The 22195-nt window shown below is 39.4% G+C and overlaps 1 protein-coding gene across 3 annotated transcripts in view; it reads left to right on the top strand.

Annotated features, from left to right (window-relative positions):
* MOBP (myelin associated oligodendrocyte basic protein) overlaps positions 1–22195 on the top strand; it is a 45257-nt gene that overhangs the window by 7548 nt on the left and 15514 nt on the right. For all 3 annotated transcript variants that reach the window (XM_054481580.1, XM_054481581.1, XM_054481579.2), the window contains one exon: positions 4622–4703. The gene's annotated coding sequence lies outside the window, so the exon portion shown is untranslated. The remainder of the gene's footprint in view (positions 1–4621; positions 4704–22195) is intronic.

Here is a 22195-nt window from a genome sequence, read left to right as displayed (position 1 = left end):
ATATTGTGTTTCTCCGTACACTTTCACCTACTAATTTTAGCATCCATTAGTCAATTATGCATGCAGAAATTATTATTGTGGTACTCTAATAGTGATTTTCTATTTCTCTCATTGCTTCTACATTTATTAATTGGAATGATTCTTTAACAAAGATTATCTCTTCTACTCCATTTATTTATTTATTCAGTTATTCATTTATATCAGTATAAGCCCAACAATATTTATTTTATTCCTTGGTTTATAATCCAATAGTATTCTTATTTACCTTCTTGCTCAAATAACTTTGGTAGGAGCTCTTTTAGGTTAGCTCCTGTGCCTTTTTCACATGTTGCTAACCTCTCTGAGCATTTTCTGACATCACAATTTTTTCCAGGATAAACTTGTATTTTCTCTGTCTCAGTCTCAAATCAATCACCTCTTTAATGAGCCATGGTTCCTTTTATTGGACACTTTACCAGTCTAGCCTAGTACACTGATGATAGTTAAAAAACAAAATTTGGTTATTACTTGTTTTAACAGTTCATTCTTGCATTGCTATAAAGAAATATCTGACACTGAGTAATTTATAAAAAAAAAAAAGAAGCTTAGTTGGCTCATGGTTCTGCAGGCTATACAGGAAACATAGCAGCTTCTGTTTCTGGGGAGGCCTCAGGAAGCTTCCAATCATCACAGAAGGCAAGGGGGAGGTGAGACATCTCAGATGGTGGAAGCAGGAGAGAGAGAGAAACAGAGAGAGGGAGGAGGTGCTGCACACTTTTAAGCAACCAGATATCATGAGAACTCACTATCGTGAGGACAGTACCAAAGGGGATGATGCTAAACCATTCATGAGAAACCATGATCCAATCGCCTCCCACCAGGGTCCACCTCCAACTCTGGGGATTGCATTTTAACATGAGATTTGGTGGGGATACAAAGCCAAACCATATCTGGTGTATTCCTTGCTATTGGGGTGTTACTTCTTCTAAAGCTTCTCAGCAGACAGAGCTAGGTAATCTGTGTGTGTATACTAACTTACATATGCACACACCTGTATTTATTTCTGTATTTCTGACTCCAATCTAGCAGCACAAGTTTAATTCTAGCCTTCTTCCTTTCCTTTTTTGTGACTTCATTCTTTGGATAGTAAGAAACTGGATTCTCATTACCTATAATGTATTTATTTGCTTAATTCTACTGTTGTAGGATTATCTACACTATTTTTCAAAGTTACTTCAGCCATATCCTTTCTTCCCCCCTTCCCTTCAGTGTGGTTATGTGATTCGTTTCATTTGATTTATTTATTGTAGTCAGTTTCATTAGTCACAGCCTGCGTTCCATCTTGGATTCCCTCTGCTTCCCCATATTGTGATTGATTTATTTTGTTTGATTTTTTAAAAAAATTCTTATTCTTTATGGAAAAGCCTCATTTTGTCATACATTATGTTTATCTTTTCTCTACTTTAACATATCAATAATGATAATCTCTGGGTCTGCTTCCATTGACCATTAAAAAAAATTTGGTATCCTTTTCCTGTTTCTTTAAATGTCTGGTAATTGTTATTGTATGCTGGACATTGTGGATAATAGATTGTAGAGGTTCTGGATTATGTTAAATTACCAGAGTCACTCGGACCCAGTCAAGTCTTGGTTTTAGGCCTTGCTAGGTCAGACCTATTTTATCTTTGCGTTTACTTCCATGAGTTTTCCCTATTCTAGGGTGAGAGCTTTCTGGGGTCTCAACTGAAAGATTGGGGTGTTCACCAAGGTCTCACAATGTCTCCTCATTAATAATGTGAATTCAGATATTTCTGCTTGGTTATCAGCCTCTTAGCAAAATTTTTTAAGGGGCTTCCCACAGTTTCACCCTGCAATTGTGCAACTTTGGATTTGGCCAAGGATCTGAGAGAAATTATATACAGTCATGCACTGCATAACAATGTTTTGGTCAATGACAGTGGTGGTCCCATAAGATCATAATGGAGCTGAAAAATTTGTGTCATCTAGTGATGCCATGGCTGTCATAACATCATAGCACAACACATTACTCATTTGTTTGTGGTAATGCTGGTGTAAACAAATCTACTGTGCTGCCAATTGTATAAAAGTACAGCACATACAATTATGTACAGTACATAATACTTGGTAATGATGATAAATGAATATATTACTAGTTTATGTATTTATTATAATACACTTTTTATTGTTATTTTAGAGTGTGCTCCTTCTACTTGTATTAAAAAAAGGTAGCTGTAAAACAGCCTCAGGCAGATTCTTCACGAGGTGTTCCAGAAGAAGACATTGTTGTCATAGGATATGACAGCTCCATGTGTGTTATAGTCCCTGAAGAACTTCCAGTGGGATGAGAGGTGGAGGTAGAAGACAGTGATATTGACTATCTTGACCCTGTGTAGGCCTAAGCTAATGTGTATGTTTGCATCTTAGTTTTTAAGAAAAAAGTTTAAAAAGTAAAAAATAAATTAAAAATCCTAAAAATAGAAAAAAGCTTATAGAATAAGAATATAAAGACAAAATACTTTTCTATAGCTATATAATGTGTTTTAAGCTAAGTGTTATTACAAAAGAGTCAAAAAGTTAAGAAAATTTAAGTTTATAAAGTAAAAAGTTACAGTAAGCTAACATTTATTTTTGAAGAAAGAAAAAATTTAAAAAATAATTCTAGTGTAGCCTAAGTATATAGCATTTATAAAGTCTATGGTAGTACACTGTAATGTCCTAGGCCTTCACATTTACTCACCACTCATTTACTGATTTACCCAGAGCAACTTTTGGGCCTGCAAGCTCCATTCATGGTAAGTGCCCTGTATAGCTGTACCATTTTAAATCTTTTATACTGTATTTTACTGTACATTTTCTATTTTAGATATGTTTCAATATGCAAATACTTAAATTACTGTTGTGTTACAGTTGCCTACAGTATTCAGTACAGCTACATGCTGTACAGGTTTGTAGCCTGGGAGCAAAAGGCTATACCATATAGTCTAGATGTGTAGCAGGCTAAACCATCTATGATGTTTGTGCAATGACAAAATTGCCTAATGACTCAGTTCTCAGGATTTATCCCTGTCATTAAGCAACACATGACTGTATATTTTCCCAGTGGTTCCCTATTGTCTGTTATTCTCCCCTCCACCCTTCCAGATTCCCACGGCCTTAGTATCCCCTAACTCCTACCTCTGTTTCTTTCCGTCTCTTCTTTGACTCTTTTTTCCCTGTACAGCAGATTGAAAAATATCTTCACAGGAAAAACCAGGATGAATGTGGGGTTTAACTGCTTTGCTTCCTTTCTCTTAGCCCTGCAATGATTGCTATCCAGTGTCTGAGAATAATTCTTCTGTATATTTTTTCAGCTTTATTGTTTCAGCAGGAGTTTAAATTCAGTACTTGCTTTTATATCACGACTGATCATTTTTCTTTTTCTTTTTTTTTTTTGAGATGGAGTCTCGCTCTGTCACCCAGGCTAAAGTGCAGTGGCTCAATCTCAGCTCACTGCAACCTCTGCCTCCTGGGTTCAAGCGATTCTCCTGCCTCAGCCTCCCGAGTATCTGGGATTACAGGGGCCTGCCACCGCGCCTGGCTAATTTTTGTATTTTTAGTAGAGACGGGGTTTCACTATCTTGGTCAGGCTGGTCTCGAACTCCTGACCTCGTGATCCACCTGCCTCGGCCTCCCAAAGTGTTGGGATTACAGGCCTGAGCCACCGCGCATGGCCCTGATCATTTTTCTAAATAAGAAAGCTTGTAGACTCATAGGATTTCAATTACTCTGTCAAGCAGAGGGGAGAAAAGAAACATGCTAGTGATCCTTAACTGATTTCACTTAAAACTCTTAGAAGGATTTCTATAGTTCATTACACAAAGTTTTCAATTACATCCTTATTACTAGAATAAAAATGATCAACTAAGAGAACCAATCAGAATTACAGGGTTCTTTTGGAGGCTATTTTTGTGTCTAGAATCTTTATAATCTTATAAGACCTTTTTTTTTTTTTTTCAAATAGCCCTTCTGAGATCTGATATATATTAATAAGGAATGAGACCAAAGGTTATGAATAGTCACGTGAAATTCCATATTTCATATGAAAACAATATTAATATCCTCTGGAAGTTCTCAATTTAATGCTTTATCAAATTGGATTTTTTCATGTAATTTACAGCACAAAGAACACATCTCTTCTTTGAGAGCTGTAGAAAAGGAGGAGGATATTCCTTAAGCTCCTTTCTTGGGATGATTTATTTGATTGTGAAGATTTCTATTTTTAGAGCCAGACTCTGGAATTTCATTTATCAAGTTTATACGCAAAAATTAGGCTTGTAAAGCTCAAATTTACTAGGAGAAATGAAAAAAAGAAATGCACATTTTCTATATAATGACAGTGAATTAACTGGACATATAGCTTTTTTTTTCTGTATGTTAAGGCGGTTATTAAAAGTTTAAACGTGATTTTGTGACTATATCTTTCCCCCATCCCTCAGCTGGCAGATGGCATCTAGATCAAACATCATAATCCTCCTTAAGATTGTGAGAGTGAAGCTCCATGTATAACACACTTGAATTAACTGCAACCTGAGTAACCAAAACACTATATTAACCAGAGCATATTCTACTGCTTCACTTTTAGGAAAAAAAAAAGGAAGCAAATGATACCAAGACAAGCTCATAACAGAGATCCAATCAGCAGATGTGTACGGATGAAAATACAGGTACAAATGAATCTCTTATAGCCTTTTGGATCTGCATCTACATTTTTGCATAATGATGACTAGTATTCAGAATGTCACAGTAGAATGCAGAATCAGCAAAAGAATGAGCAATCAAATTTTCAGTAAGAGTTAAACACTTCTTTAGTATGTCCAGGTGGCTCACCCTATTCTAGGTTCTGGGAGCACTAATATAAAAAAAAGTTTCTCTACCCCAGAGGGACTATTACCCAAGCCACCATGTGTGTACTTGACAAACCCACATATCATGCACAGTGGAACAGCCATTCTCTGATAAACAGACTTCCTCCCTTTATATTCCCAAACTCTGCAGGAGAACCCTTCCATCTTTTTGTGTTAACTGAATCTAGCCAGTTCTCTGAGAACAAGGCTTTATCTGTTAGCCCCTCAAATGGCAGCCACTTTATACTCCAGGTAGCTCCAGGTTTGAGAGTGGGGTCAGTGTCCTCCCCATTGCCGCTTTTAGGCCACTATGCCTTCACCCTCTAGTTAAACCTCTGCATTTTGAAACTTGTGTTCCATTCCTGTGGCAGCCTTCACTGGGCCTCCAAGATACACCTCCTCCTTGGCTGATGGTTTTTTACTGGGCTGCCCGCTCCCTCTCCACTTAGGTGACTTTACTATTTATTTGAATGAACTACTCCCCACTCCAGTGAATTATCCACTCTGCTCATCCATCTATTGTCATTCTGTGACCATTGTCAATACCTGAAACTACTCCATCAACCAAACAGTGCAAACATCTAGCATCTCATTCACAATCTTCCTTTCTTTTCATTAGTTATACATATCCCATTACAAGTCTTCTTTCACTAGGTGCTTCTAGTTGACTTGCCCTTTCACCTCCCATTCATTTACCTATCCATTCGTCTATCACCTTTTTCTACCTTCTATTTTCTTCACATTACTGATAGATTCTAAGATCCATTACTTCAATTCTTCTCTTGCAAATTGTCTGGCGAATTCCACCCCGGGATGAACCTATCTATCTCCTCTATGTCTACACCCAAGCTGCTAAGAAAAACTAAAGAAAAACAGAGTGGAGCAGATTTGTATTTCTGCAAATTAATAGTCAGTGACCTCAACTTGACTCTCAAAACTGACCAGTCTAATTTCTACAAAATCTCTCTTAAACCCATTCTATTCCTCTCAAGCCTCCAACTCTCTTATTCTCAGCATTTTTCCATTTCACTGGAAGAATGGAAACTACTAGATGGGGACTTCATACCGTCAAAAGTTTTCTCTCTTCTAACAAAGGCCAACAATTTGCATGTGCTCTGCACTCTAACTGCTCAGGTTTTTCTCAAGAATGTTAATTATTTCCTCTCTTTCTGATATTATTTCTATTTCTTCCTCTCTACTTCCCATTAGCACTTATGCATGCTCCAGTTTATCTCATTACTACAAACAACTCAACAAACCAGCCAAACATCTCCCTCTGCCCCCACAAAGGACCCTTTGCAAACCACATGCTTCTCTAGCTACTACCAGTCTCTCCCACTGTTCTCAAATTTCTGGGCTGAGTTGCCTATAGTTTCTCTTTCTATCTTTAGTCACTATTCCCTCCATAAACCCTCAAATTCAACTTCTTTTTCAACAACTCCATGGAATCAACTCTTGCTAAAGCCACCAATTAGTTTCATACCACTTAATCAAATGTACTCGTGTCCTCATATCATGCCACCTCTCAGAATCATTCTACAAAGTTGAGCATTCCGTCTTTTGAAATACTTTTTCCCTGTGATTCCCATGGTGTCACATGCTCCTAGTTTCTCTTCTACCTGTCTCATTCAGCCACCAAGGCAATCCCATCCACTCTCATGGCTTCAATTGGTACCTATACTCCAACAACTTTCAAATTCTATCTCGGGCCAACTTCTCCTCCGAACTATTCACATGACATCTTCATCTAGAAGCCTTCAAACACCTCAACTTGAATGCATTAAAAGTGAACTCAGGCTTCTGTTTTCCCCCAAACCTTCTTTTTCTCCAGTAAATACTTCTAACACCCATCTAGTTGCTCAAACGACATACCTTGGATATACCCTTGACTCCTCCTCATTACCACTTCTTATGTGCAACGAATTATCAAGTCCTGTTAATTCTACTCTTGGAATATTTTGTCACCACCATCATTAGTCACATGGCTTCCTGGAATGGGCTTTGCCCATGAAAACTATTTTCCTCATAGCTATAGAAGTGAGCTTACAAAAATGCACCTCTGATTATGACTTATTTCTACTTTAGTATCCTTCAGTATATTAAGGATTTCCCTCCCTTATAGTATTTTTTGATCTACCAAGCATGTCAGTTCACAACTCAGCCTCTGATTTCCTCTCCAGCCCATCCTGCTCCACTCTCCTTCTTACATACATTGTTATAGCTGTACTGGCCTTGTCCTAAGACCTCAAATGTACCTCACCAACCCCAACTCAGAGCCTTCTGTCCCAAACACTCTAGGCCTACTCCTCTCTCTGCTGCAATAACATTGACTCACTCTTCAGCTCCTACCCTCCAAGAAGCCTTCCCTGACTTCTTATACTAGTTAAGGTCCTCATCTATATGGACTTATTGCCACCTGTACTTTTCCTTCAAGGCACTAGTCACAACTCTAATTAAACAATTACTTCTAAAGATAGTACTTGTGAATGTGTGTCTTCCTTGCTAGAATATGCACTCCTGAGGTCAGGGTCTTTGTTCATTGTCATATTGTCAGGGGCTAACATTATGTTTGGCTCATCATATGTGCTCAGTGACTGCTTTTTTGAATGAATGAATGGTTTTAATATAACATGGTAAATATAAAGATGGAGGCATGGAGATTGCAAAATGGAACAGAGATAAGTGGCGTTTCACTCAGCTGAGGAAGTCTACCAGTGTAATTGCTATTGCGTGACTCAGATGATGGTCTTGGACACAAAATTTGGGAATAGGGTGGTCAGCAATCTGGTGCTTATTTCAGCTTGGGTCTCCAGCTTGGCCTCTTCTTTGTCTCTCGAAGAATGGAACCCCTGGAAAACCCAAGGCAGCTTAGTAGCTATCACCACTCACTAGTTGTAGGTGGAGCAATAAATTAGCCCATCAGATAATCTGAGTTCTCTTCTTAAGTCCCCTGCTATGACCACAGATCATTTAGTTTTTTCTATAAAACAATACAATTTGGGAGATTGGTTGTCTTCACTATCATTCAGGAAAGAATTATAAGAGAATTTGTTTTACCTACATATGTGTACATTCAAAATCCCATCATTTTTGTAGGGAGAAACAAATCATCCTTATTTCCTTATTTCTTACACCACAAACACTGGATTAAGGAAGGCAAATAATTGTAAAACCTAGTACACTTTGAAATTATAATGCTTTCTATGGAGAGACAATTTTATGCTAAAACCTTAATTTTTTAAACTACCCTTGCTGAGAACCTGACAAAAGCAGCCCGAGTCCTACATAACATCCCAGGGGACAGAAGCACCTGTGAATTTTTAAGACACTTTCAATCCAATCAGTGTCAACGTTCGTTCATTGAGTGGATGGTGAAACAGAACCCTGAGGATTCAGACAGAAACTCTGTCCTCAAAGAGCTCACACTGAGATCACAGACATATAGCCACATTGTTATAACATAGTCCACAAATAGAAGTATGTACAAGTTATAAAGATAGTCCAGAGAGGGACAAATCTTTTTGAGAGATCAAATCCTGATGAGGTAAGACCTCAGCTGGGTTGTTAAGGATGAATAGGTATTTACCACACAGACATGATAGGGAAAAGGCATCCCAGGGAAAGGTCCATCTTCTGATCACAGGATAATGCTTCTGGCCTGTACCAGCAACAAATGGTGTGGGAGGTGAAGGACAGAGACCAAACCGTGAGGGGTCTATGTGCCATATTAATTGAGAAACAAGGACTTGGTTCTGTAACTGAGGGGACCCTTAAAGTTTTTGAGTAGGAACAGATATAATCAATTTCACATCATCTCTGTGGCAACGTGGAAGATAGACAAGGGAAAAGTGAGTCTAGAGTCAGGGCCGGCCAGCAGATAAACGGAGAGACCAGCTGGGCCTGCCTGTCCGCTTGGCCTGTAGAAACTGTGGGAATATTCATCCACATACAATTCCAGGGTAAATTTGAATGTCCATAAACTAAAACCATGTATTGTATAATTTTAGATACAAGAAACTGAAGGGTATCATGTTATTTACATAACATTCAGAAAACTACTGCACTTCTTGAATGTTTATCTGGCCCCACTACAATAAATGAAGGTTTTACTCCTGAAATAGTTGCTAAATAAATTATCTGTGTGCTAAAGATAACAACCTTAGGTCACACCCTTTCCTTTCCCTTAGAATAGCTGGAAGCAGGTAGAGTTTGTTCATCAGAAAGGACTTTTGCACAACTTTATGAGATAGTTGCAGGTGGGCAGTGTGGTTCTTGGACCACATTAGTTTGGCTTTGTTTTGTGTCCCCACATGGGCCTTCAAAATAATTAGGACTCTCTTATGTTTTCATTTTTTCATAGTCTTGGCAGGTCCCCACATCAGTATTAGATTTTGACATCTTGCTGCTTTCTGTGGAAAAGCACCCAGATTCCAAATAAATACATGTATGAAATTTTCCATTACCTAGCACTGGTTTGTCACCAACAATCTACTGTTCAACATTTATTGTACTAATTTGTAAACATAATCGTTGTCACAGAGACAAATGGATAAACAAGGACAGACACATAATGACATCCTTAGAGACAGCATGTAGTAGTTACAGCCAACCTTCGGGTCCTACATTTTTGTGTTTTTGCTGCTGTGGACTGATGAACACAGAAGCCATTGTTTTTTACTGTGTAAATCTACACTCAGCAGACAAGGTCAGCCTCTGACCTGAGAGGATTAGCAAGGTTTTAGAGACTACTAAAGGTCTCTAAGGGAGCTGGTGAATGTGGAATGAAATTACTCTTCGGGAAACATGGATAATTTTTATCACAGCTAAGGAGTTGGGGCTGAGCAGTTTTTGGAAGGCTGTGGTTAGGCATATGTGAAAACCTGGGTCGGGAATGGAATCTTTGGATCCCCGGTTATTATTCCAAAATAGCTCTTGTAGAAGCACCCGTGTGCACTCCTCACTTGCAGGAAATCGTGGGTTCTTTCTGACAGCTTGGGGCTCACCGGCCTGTGGGCGTTCCTCTCACCAAGTGCGAGTCCAGTCAATGGTGGTTGAATGGACCCACCTCCCTCGCCAGTGCCTCTGATTGGCTGCTTTCCCCGTACCCCCTATCTGACGTCATTTCCCCTGTTTTTGAGGACCAAACAGGATGGACACAAACGATGCTTCCTTACTGTTCTTTGCCTTTCTCTGAGTACTACATAGTTACGAATATTTGTAATATGATTGGTAGCTATAAAAGATACCTCTTTTTCTATTATTTCCCTGTTTGTCTACTTTGTAAAAAAATTTATAGTTTGTTTTTAACGTAAACATCCTGGTTACTAAAACTTTATTATGTTTATATGTTGGAATATTTTCTTCTATATCAGCACTGGTCTTTTAACTTGTAACCTCAAGTAGTATAAAATAATCTTTTTAGTCTATAAAATAGTCTCTATGATTTGCTTTCTTCCTGTTCACGTTTGCTGTGTTAGGAGGAGCATGGTGTCAGGGTTAGGCATACATTCTAGTTTACCTTGGTTGGGGTCCTGGGACTCCATTTACTAGCTCTGTGATCTTGGTTGAGTTATCTGACTTCTCTGACTCTCTCATTTGCAAAATGGGGCTATTATGAGGTTGTGAGGATGAAATAAGTTAAATACGTAAAGCCCTTGAACAGTGCCTGGTTTGTATCTCATTCCACGTGTCTGCTATTGTAATTTTTTTCTAGGGTATTTGTTCTAATTTCTTCTTGTCTTTTCTTAGGGTAGTCCATCCATTTCCCGACTCTATTAAATAAAATAAAATAAATAAAAATGCTCCCTCTGTTGTGATCCATGCTACTATACATATGTATAGTATATGTGTAGTGTATAGTATGGAAGTTCATACTATACTTCCAGCTTGCCTTCCGAAGTGGCTCTTCACCAACTATGTGTGAGAGTTCCTGTTTGTCTATGGACTCTCTTCACTTGATGTCAGGCTATTTAACTTTTACCCATCTGATTCTTGTAGAATGGTATCAATTGTTATAATCTGTGCTTTTTGATAATTGCTGAGTTTGAATGTATTTTTATATGCTTATGGGTCATCCGTGACTTCCTCCTCTGTAAACTGCATTTTCATATGATTTGCCCAATTTTCTTTCGGGTTGTTTTTTCTTAATGATTTGTATGAGTTCTTTAAATATTCTGGATAGGAATTATTTGTATATTATATGTGTTGCATTCTCCCAGTGTTCCTTAACTTTTGACTTTGTTTATTGTGTCTTTTGATGTACAGTAGCTTTTATTTTTTTTAACTTCAGTTTTTAGAGACAGGGTCTGGCTTTGCTGCCTAGGCTAGAGTGCAGTGGTGTGATCATAGCTCACTGCAACCTCCAACTCCCAGGCTCAAGAGATCCTTTCATCTCAGCCTTCTGAGTAGCTGGGACTACAGGCATGTGACATCATGCCCAGCTAATTAAAAAAAAAAATGTAGGAATAGTCTTGCTATGTTGCCCAGGCTGGTCTCAAACTCCAGCCTGGACCTCAAATGATTCTGCCTCAGCCTCCCAAAATACTGGGATTACAAGCATGAGCTACCATGCCTAGCCAGTAGTTTTTAATTTTGATGTAATCACTTCTCCTTGCAAGTTAATTTTATCGACATTATTTGTTGAAGAATCCATCTGCCCCCTACCAATTTATAATAACATCCTTACCATATATCAAGTTCTCTTGTTAATATGGATGTGTTTCTGAGTTCTAATTTTGAATAGAACTGTTCCACTTGTCTATTTCTGGGCAATGCCACACTATTTTAATTACTATTGCTTAGTAATATGTTTGGATATCTGGGTATGAAAAGTCCTGTCATTCTTTTCAGAATTTTCTTTCTTTCTTTTTTTTTGAGATGGAGTCTCGTTCTGTCACCCACGCTGGAGTGCAGTGGCATGATCTCTGCTCACTGCAAGCCCCGCCTCCCAGGTTCATGCCATTCTCCTGCCTCAGCCTCCCGAGTAGCTGGGACTACAGGCACCAGCCACCACACCCGGCTAATTTTTTGTATTTTTAGTAGAGACAGTTTCACCATGTTAGTCAGGATGGTCTTGATCTCCTGACCTCATGATCCGCCTGCCTTGGCCTCCCAAAGTGCTGGGATTACAGGCGTGAGCCACTGCGCCCAGCCCCAGAATTTTCTTAGTCCTTTGATTGTTGGTCCTTTGCCCTTCCATCAAATCAGATCATCACATGCCACAAAAGACCGTTGGTGATTTTAGTAAGAAATGCGTGAAGTTATGAACTCACTTTGGAAAAGTTTACATCTTTATGATAAAGAATTTTTTCTATCTATGCACAATTTTTCCTTCTGTTTATTCGTGCATTCTTTTATACTTTTACTGAAGTTTTGAAATTTTTTCTCAAAACAATCCATACATTTTAGTCTTTGATTTATTTCTAGGTACTTCAGGATTCTTGTTGCTATTGTGAATAAATTTTTTTTCAGTTATTATTTTTTTCCATACTCCCTCTCTTCCTGGGTGTTCTCCTATGTTCCCTTGGCTGTAAATCTCATTTTTATGTCAAATACAGTTCAATTGATTTCTGCCCTTCTCTCTTGCGATTTCTCAATCCACATGACCAATCATTCCCTTTTACAGACACATGGAAGTTTCAGAAGTATCTCAGACTGAACATGTCTAAGATTGAACTCTTGATTCTTTTCTTCCCCATCCCTGAACCATTCCCCCACCTTAGAAAAATGATTGGCTGTCTACTGAATTTCTCTTGGAGACATCCTGGCTGTCTGTGCTTCCTTGCTGACATTCAGTCTGTCTGCATGTCCTGTTCATTGTTAGGTTTCTTTTCTTGCTAATGCTGTACTCTGACCTACCCCAGACTAGTCTATTAGGTGGCACCATCAGCATTTAGACCTTTAGAAGCACCTCAGGCTTAACCCGTGTGGAACATAGAGGTGCTCAATTAATATTTGTTGAATACATAAATGTCTAAAACTGTACTCATGCCTTTTTTCCCCCAGCCTTCCCCACCTCAGTAAATTGCTTCATTGGGCATTTGCTTAAGTCATAAGTGTGGCAGTCATCCTTGCCTTATTCTTTACGACAAATCGCACATCCAGTTTGTCCTCATGTTCTATTAATTTTGCCTCTAAAATCCATCTCCACTGCCACTGCCCTTGTCAAAGTCTCTGTCATGTCTCCTTGGTTTTCCCGTTTCCTCTCCTGCTTACTTCTAATCTATGTTGCAAGGAGTTTGAGTGATCTTCATGGAACCTAAATATCAAGATTTATCTCCTTTAGTCAAGACCTTTCAACACCTTCCTATCCTTCCCATTCCCTAACTCACTTTCAAGGGCTTGCCTGGTCTTACTCATGCCTTGCCCCTAGCCTCAATGTTCCCCTCCCTCACTGTGCTTCAGCCACTCTGTTCTCTGGTTCCTCGGGGACATCAAGTCTCAAGGCCTCTGTCTGTAACTGTTTTCTGCCTCATGTATGGATGGCTCCCACTTATCTTTTGGATCTCAAATTAAATTTCATTTCTTCAGGAATCCTTCCTTAGCCCTCTAATCTAAATTTGTCTCATTGCTATATTGTCTCCTAGCACCCAGTTTCTTCCTTTTAGAGCCCTAATCACATTTCAGTCATATATTGGATATACTACTCATGCGGTAAGAGATAGTCTGTTAATGTCTTCTTCTCTGTACCCTAAGCTCTGTGAGCATAGGGACCTTCTTTGTCTTATTCACCACTGGCACTTAAAGGTACTCAATAAATCTTCAAATGGATGACTGTTAGTATTGTATTTGGCTGCCTTTACCTTCAGTCATCTTATGTGTATATTCTTTGCACATATAGACTGATATCATCTGCCTTTCCTGTCAGTGGGGTCTATTGTGGTCATAAATAAATTGTCTCAGTAGCTCCTACCTACTGTTAAGGGGGTCCTTGTCAGCCTTAAAATTAGCACCAGGAATTGCTCTCCAGGGTACTAATATATCTCACCTATTCAAGGCAGGAGCTGGGTGTATGGGTCCCCCCCGGCTCCTGTCCCAGCCCCTGGTGAGAGTGCTACCTCTGGAGGTGACTGAGGATAACAGAGGGAGCTATAAGTTCCTTCGAGCCGACTGCCACATTGACGGTTAACTGGCTTCAGCTGGGATGTCTGGCCACTCCGAGTTTCTGCCATATAATTAATGACCTAGCTTCCTGCTGCTTTCAGTTGCTATTAGAGAAGTATTTTCTTATGTCAATACAACCTCTTCATAAGCACCTTTAAAAATGGATGTCTAATATTCAATTGGTCTTCAAATGACTCCATAATATTTCTGTAGTTAGCTAATTATAAGAATATCAATAATTAAATAAGAATCAAATCCTTACTGCTTACATTGTATTTGCACACTTTGTAAATATGCAAGATCTCCCCACTCATCTTCTCTTCTTTAATAAGCTAGGCTGACTTTAGGAAAGATAAAAGAATAGTGAATGCTTCACTTTTTCTGTTTTGGTAATTTCATTACCACTCCTGTTTCTAGGGTATATGCAGAAATTAAGTTTGGGATTTTCCTACTATCCTCCCCCTGTCCTCATCAGTTAGTAAAATTCCAGTTACAATTTTTCATGCATATTATTATCACTGAAAATATATTTTATTTCTGTTTCTCTTCACAGAATGAAAGCTTAAAAGATGTTATTGCTCTCAAGGGCATTGATATTCAGAGAGTAAATATTAAATTGTGAAATGGAGGCAAGGTTTAACAAAAACTCATTGAAGATTAATAAATATTTTAAGACTCAAAGTTAATTTTTCATGCTTTGAAAAAATTCTATATTTTAAGTGTTAGACACTTCATCTTGTTCTTAAAACCAGATTATGAAAATTGTAATTCCCAGTTGCTTCCATCTCTTCCTTACAATTTTTTCATTTTTTTTGAGACAGAGTCTTGCTCTGTCACCCAGGCTGGAGTGCAGTGGCATGATCTTGGCTCACTGCAACCTTCACCTCCTGGGCTCAAGCAATTCTCATGCCTTGGCCTCCCAATTAGCTGGGATTACAGGCATGCACCACCACGCGTGGCTAATTTTTGTACTTTTAGTAGAGATGAGGTTTCACCATGTTGGCCAGGCTGGTCTCGAACACCTGACCTTGGGTGTTCCGCCTGCCTCAGCCTTCCTAAGTGCTGGGATTACAGGCATGAGCCACCGTGCCTGGCCTCTTCCTTACAGTTTTTTCTAATCATTTGAAGGCACAGGGGGTGATGGTGTGGGTTTTGAGAAATTACAGCCATGTACCGGAAGGAATCAGGAAAAAGGAAAGGGAAGGTTTAGGAAGAACATGACCTTATTTGCTCAAGTCTTTTCTACTTTGTGAATTTATGGGGGAAATTCTGTGTCCTGTGGAGCACATTCTTAGGTCACTGAAGGGAACACTTTTCCATTCTGTTCCTTAAAGTGGGAACAAAGAAAGAGGCTTGGGATAGGCAGTTTATTATGACTATCTTCACCCTTTCTCTAGTGTTAGGTATGTCACAGTGATATCATCCTCTGGACTGTGAATGACAAATTGATGATGTCACTGAGGCCCCATCTCCCCTGTATGAACAGAGTGGTACGGATTATAACAGACAATTAATCTCACCAGTCACTCAAAAATTGTGCTAATTCTTATTTATCTCTGGGCCTCAGTTTCTTCATCTGTAAAATAAGGATAAATGTAATCTATCTCCTAGGATTATTACCAGGGTTAAATAGATGAATAAATGTCATGAGCTTGGAAGAGTGCCTGACTTACAGTGAGCTCTCCATCAGTAGTACTATTATTAGCTATTATTTATAACTTATGCTTCTCAATGTGTATGATTTAGGAAATAGCAAAATAATATATTTTTGGTTTTCGTAATTCTTAATTTCAAAGGGTCTGGCAGCTAACATACCAAGAATCACACCAGACAACTCAGACCGTTGAGTTTCCTCTATGGTGTAAAATGCGTGTCCTTTCTGCAAAGAAAGCTGAGCCTCAGGTTTGGTGCCTGGAGGTGAAGAGAGTAGGCTAGAGGCCAAGTCTTTGCAAGAGAGAAGGAGGAAGCAGAAAGAAGAGTTTTTCTAGCCAAAAGAATGGGAAAGGAGAGAAAAAGCAAGAGAGAGGAAGCTAAGGAGGCAGACGTTTGTTTTCTCCTTTTTCTAGGTGAAACCTCAAAACCATGGTGGGGGATGTGGTATGGTGTGGTAGAATCATCCAGATAGGTTTAAAATTTTTTTTGTGTATATGAGGGGCAGTGACACACTTCAACAGGAATAATGTAGTGAGGGTGCTGCAAGCTTCTAGAAAAGGCTGCCCTCAGCCTCATCCAGCGTGACTATGAGTGACTGCACAGCTTTGGTTGGGAGGCTGTCTAAGCCAATGGCCCAGAATAACGCTTTTGGTTCCCCACTCGTAATGCATGGGAACCAAACATTTCCTAGAATAGATGTGAAGGAGCTGAGAGGACAGCTGGACCAGAATAGGAGGCTACTGAGTCAGGAGCCTGATGACCAGTGGCTTTGGTTGGATCAAGTGGTCAGTAGCAATGTGTGTCATTCATGCTAAAAGGTGGGTGAAACCAGATGAGGCACCCCATGGCAAGGCCTAGCAGAGGACACCACCCAGACCAGCCACCCCTTCCCTCACTGCCATGAAGATACTCAGCTTTCTCATACTTTTATCCACCTTGAGAAGGAAGAGAGGGAGGTGAGAAATAGTCATGTTAGGGAACTGAATTCTAACTGACTACAAAGTAGGAAGGGATGGTTTCAGCTAGAAGTGACCAAGGCACTATAAATTTAGAGTTTTGGTTGCTCTCTTCTTTCCACTTTCTTTCTCAGCCAATATTCATCATGGGTTGGGCTTGTAATATCACATCAATTCTACAATTACAGAGAAATAAAAAAAGTTGTACTTTTTTGATAAAATCAATCTCGATTTGAATAAATTTGAAATTTCTTGCTTTATTAACCTGAAATTTCTTTCTTAAATATATATTAAACATCCCATTCCTTAATTCATATAATAGATCTGGAGACTGATCATTATTTTCCTTTGGAGTTTTGATATCTGAAGCCAGTGTGTTATTCTCACATAGGGTTCAGGTCCTGGGTGCACAGTCAAGGTCAAAGCTTGTCTCCTGTTCTTCCTATGTTGAGTTCTTTATACCAAAGGAAGAACAGACCCTTGCTCAAGGTTGTGAGGGAGCTGAGTGAAAGAATTGAAGACCTATTTTGCTTTTGAAATATCGACCTGCATCTACCCTTCATTCTGCAAACTCTATACCCGTTTACATGTCTGACTTCCTGTGATGCCAAGCAGATATGAAGGGGCAAGTGGGCTGCAGCATGTCAACTTACCACTTGCATTTTCTTTCCTTTCCAGAGGAATGCCCAGAATTGAGGGCCACCTGTGGCTTTCATGACATGATTATGCCACATCCCGATTGCTTTTTTCAGAAAAGATGACAAAAAGAAAGGAGGAAGGGTGGGAAGAAGGGCAAAAAATCCACTTTATACTCATGGTTTTAATTTATTCCTGCAGCCTTTTTATGGAATGGTGAAGCTGTGTTTAAAGATACTATGACACTGGTGGTTACGTAGAGCTTAATGCCACCCCTAGGACATGTAATGAAATGTGTATGTAATGATTAAGGATAGCTAATTAATTTGTATGAATTAGAAAAAGACATAGTGTGTTCACAAAATCTTTTGTTTTTCCCCTAAAGAGCCCAGTTTTAGAACTTTCAAGGTTAGTGAGAAAGGTCCCTTCCTCTATTGAACAGACATTTTTGCCTGAATCCCCATTGGAACATGGGACTGCTAGAGAGCATCTGGGGACAGGAAATAAGTGGCTAAGGGCTCTGCAGCTGTTGTGAAAGACACCCTTTGTTCATTCTGTCATTTTTAATAAACGTCTTCTGAGCACCTGTTCTGTATCAGGCATTGAACAGGCTTAAGGACAAACATTTTAAGGAGACAGTGAAACAGTAAGGGTAGCACTAAAGTTCTAGATGCTTTCCTAGAATTATTCACCGAACACAAAGGAAGGAGGTATGATCATTACTCCTTGGGGGAAGGGAAGGATCTGGAAAGGCTCCCCAAGGAGTGTCTTGACTTTGAGCTGAACCTCAAGGCAATGGAGGCATTTGCTGTGCAACTGTTGAGTGGTAAAAGACAGGGGAAGGAACCCTATGGGACAAGTTCCAAAGGCTTGAAGTAATCCTGTCTCTTGGGGGCTAGGAATGACTGGGTTGGGCTGGAGGCACTTACCAGAGGAGGGTTCCTTCTTGAATAAAAAGCCTTATTATTGAAGAAAGGTCATCTTCCCATAGACTTTTTGCCTACCTTTCATTGACTAGAATGTGGTCACATGGGGGGAATTATATAGATTAAACAAGGCATATAGCACTGCCAAACAAAATCAAGGTTCGTTACTGAGTTATTAGGCAGTCTACTAGTCATATTAACCATTATGAGTTTGCTATTTTAAAACTATTACTGTATGATGTTGGGGATTTCACTTAAATTCTTCCCCAATTTTCTCATCTGTAAAATGGGGATAGTAGGAACTATCTGGAGGGTTGTTTTGGGGAATTACAAATGTTAGATATAAAACATATGGAACATACTAAGTGCTCAATAAATGGTGGAGAGGTTTTTGTTTTCCTTTCTTTGGATCCTTCCCTTCACTTTCTTCTCCTTCTTTGAATGCTTGCTTCACTTTTCTCTCCTCTTTAGTTTTAGGTTATATGGAAACCTGGAGAAGATTATATTTTGCAGTTTCAAATTTGTTTTTTTTTTCTTCATCCTGCCAGAGAGTTCATAATTATCTTTGCTTGCAATTAGGTGGTATCTTTTGTGAAAACATCATGCAGTGTTTATAATTTGTTTTTAACCACTAAAGTAAATAAAGATGTGAATAATGCTTAAGTATCATCAGAGATACACAGTGAGATAAATAGAGTGTGTCTAAAAAATTTAGCAGGATTAGACAGGTCATTTAAATGAATTCTCATCTGCGAAAGGAAAATATAATTTATTAAGCAAGTTATTTACATTAGTTACAATTTTTTATTTACTTTATTTCACTTCATATTTTCAAAGCCCCCCCTGAGTTAAGTGTTGTTATTATTACAGGAAACGGAGTGTAACCAATTAGGAATGTATTTGGTTACTTGTAACTGAAATAATAGTGGTTTATGCAAGGTGGAAGTTTGTCTCTCATATAAAAGGTGTTCAGAGTTCAAGAGTCCAGGCCTGAAACTGAAAACTCCACACACCTCCAGGATTCAGGCTCCTCTGGTATTTTTGCTCCACCACCTCACAGAAAGTGGTTTCACCTGTGAGGTTGAGCTGTGGTCCAAGATGGCTGCTGTACCCAGGAGTAAACTGCTAGACTACAGTTTGTGCACATTTTTATCCTCACTAGAGAATCCCAAATTGTTTCCAGAAATGCACAGTCTTTGCAAGCACATGTAGAACAAGGTCATAAAGCAAATTTGAACAACTGTTGGAGTCATTGTCATAGCTACTGCTTTCTCTAACTGCATTAAAATGAGAAGCCAATGTAACAAAAATAGCTCCATATATTTGGAAATTTTACAATAGATTTTGTAATAACTGATGAATTGAATAAGAACTCATCCATAATTAAAATGAAGATTAAAAATTATTTTAATATTTGTGGCATGCAGCTAAAGTTGCACAATGGAAAAGGTTATAGCCATAAATGTACATATATGAAGCATTTGACTCAATAAGGAAAAAAAAAACACAAATATAAAGAAAATGGAAGAAAAGAAATTATAGGTCAGGTGTGGTGGCTCACTCCTGTAATCCCAGCACTTTGGGAGTCTGAGGTGGGAGGATCATTTGAGCCCAGGGAGATCCTGTCTCTACAGAAAAAAAAAAAAAAATTAGCTGGGTGTAGTGGCATGCACCTGTAGTCCCAGCTACTCGAGAGGCTGAGGCAGGAGGATTGCTTGTGCCCAGGTGGTTGAGGCTGCCGTGAGCTGTGATTGCATCACTGTACTCTAGGATGGGCTACAGAGTGAGACCTTGTCAAAAAAAAAAAAAAAAAAAAGAAAAAAAAAAAAAAAGAAAAGAAAGAAGAAAAAAAGAAATTATAGGTGCATACAGAAATGAATAAACTGGGGGAAAAAAGAACAAAGACAAGAAAACCACTTCCTTACTTTTGGAAAAAAATGAAGTAGATAGCTTCTGACAAAAGTACTCAAAAAAAATGAGAGAAGATACAAATATAGAATATAAACTATAGAGAAGATTATAATTACAGATTTATTACAAATTTTAAAAACTGTAAGAGAACACTACAGATAACGTGAACTTGAAAAGTGAATGATTTTTTCAATAATATAAATTTGAAAAATATGTAAGGTGTTGTCCTACTTTTTATTAACTGTATTTACAGGTAAATATTCTCAAAGAAAAAAAGTTAACATATTTTACAAGTGGCTAACCATGGGGTAAGAATTTATGAATTCGTATTATTTTCTTTTTCTTTTTCTTTTTTTCTTTTTTTTTTTTTTTGTTTTTTGAGATGGAGTCTTGCTCTGTTGCCCAGGGTGCAGTGCAGTGGCCCAATCTCGGCTCACTGCAAGCTCCGCCTCCCAGGTTCACGCCATTCTTCTGCCTCAGCCTCCTGAGCAGCTGGGACTACAGGTGCCCGCCACCACGCCTGGCTAATTTTTTTGTATTTTTAGTAGAGATGGGGTTTCACTGTGTTAGCCAGGATGGTCTTGATCTCCTGACCTCGTGATCTGCCCACCTTGGCCTCCCAAAGTGCTGGGATTACAGGCGTGAGCCACCACGCCCGGCTTCTTTTTCTTTTTTTTTTGAGACAGTCTCACTGTGTTGCCCAGGCTGGAGTGCAGTGATGTTGGCTCACTGCAAACTCTGCCTCCTGGGTTCAATCGATCCTCCTGCCTCAGCCTCCTGAGTAGCTGGGATTACAGGCTCCCACCACCACACTCGGCTAATTTTTTTTTCTTTTTTTTGAGATGGAGTTTCGCTCTTGTTGCCCAGGCTGGATTGCAATAGTGCAATCTCGGTTCACCACAACCTCCGCCTCCTGGGTTCAAGAGATTCTCCTGCCTCAGCCTCTCAAGTAGTTGGGATTACAGGCATGCACCACCATGCCCAACTAATTTTGTATTTTTAGTAGAGACGGGGTTTCTTCATGTTGGTCATGCTGGTCTCGAACTCCCGACCTCGGGTGATTCGCCTGCCTCAGTCTCCCAAAGTGTTGGGATTACAGGCGTTAGCCACTTCGCCTGGCCTGGCTAATTTTTATATTTTTAGTAGAGATGGGGTTTCACCGTGTTGACCAGGCTGGTTTCGAACTCCTGACCTCAAGTAATCTGTCTGCCTCGGCCTCCCAAAGCGCTGGGATTACAGGCATGAGCCACCGCACTGGACGTATTATTTTCATCCCTCTGAGTTTTCTAACTTTCAGCAGTGAATGTAGATTTTTTAATCCACTAATGCACTGGAGGGGAGGAGCTGCAGAAGTGCCTGTGGGTCACACTTCCCTCAGGGCCCATCCCAAGCTTACTACTAGTCCTGGACAGGGACCCTTCTGGCGCTGGCAGAGAAGTCCTGGTTTCTGTCATGAAGTCTCCAAACTCCATTCTCTATCCTTCTCTTCTGGAGTGATTTGTTTCCCCAACTTTCAGTCTTTGTCACCCTAGGACATAGACCCATGGATCTTTGAGCCTTATCCCACCCCTGGGTCCATCTCTAGTCCTCCGAAGTCTAGTCTGGGCCCAGCACCTGGACTCCTATTCCTTGGGAGGAGGGTTGAGTCTATAGGAAGCACAAAGCAGTGTTGGACCTGGCTAAAGTGCTTGGGATGTTGGAGTCACACAGATGTGGATTCAAATCCCTTGCTGCCTCTTACTAACTTATGGACTTAGTCATGTTCCTTAGATTTTACATCTTTAGTTTGTTAATAACGCCACATTATAAAATGAGATAAAGTATGCAAAACAACCATACACAATGGTGCTCAACAAACTTTACTTCTTCGCTGTTAGTTATTTGCTTTATTAAAGGAAAAACTTTAATAAAACAAATTCAATTTAATAGAGTATAATTCAGCAAAGAACAATTCACAGATCAGACAGTCCCCAGAACCAGATTAGGTTCAGAGGGACTCCAGGGCCACCACACGGTCAGAAAACATCGATGGACAGGGAAAGGAAAGTGACAAATAGAAACCGAAAGTGAGGTACAGAAACACTGGACTGCTTACAGCTGGAATTTGCCTATTTGAACACCGTTGGCT

This window comes from Pongo pygmaeus, chromosome 2 (genome assembly GCF_028885625.2).
Source record: "Pongo pygmaeus isolate AG05252 chromosome 2, NHGRI_mPonPyg2-v2.0_pri, whole genome shotgun sequence".
NCBI lineage: Eukaryota > Metazoa > Chordata > Mammalia > Primates > Hominidae > Pongo > Pongo pygmaeus.
Note: the sequence above shows the minus strand (reverse complement) of the source record. Positions and strands in the feature narration are given on the sequence as shown.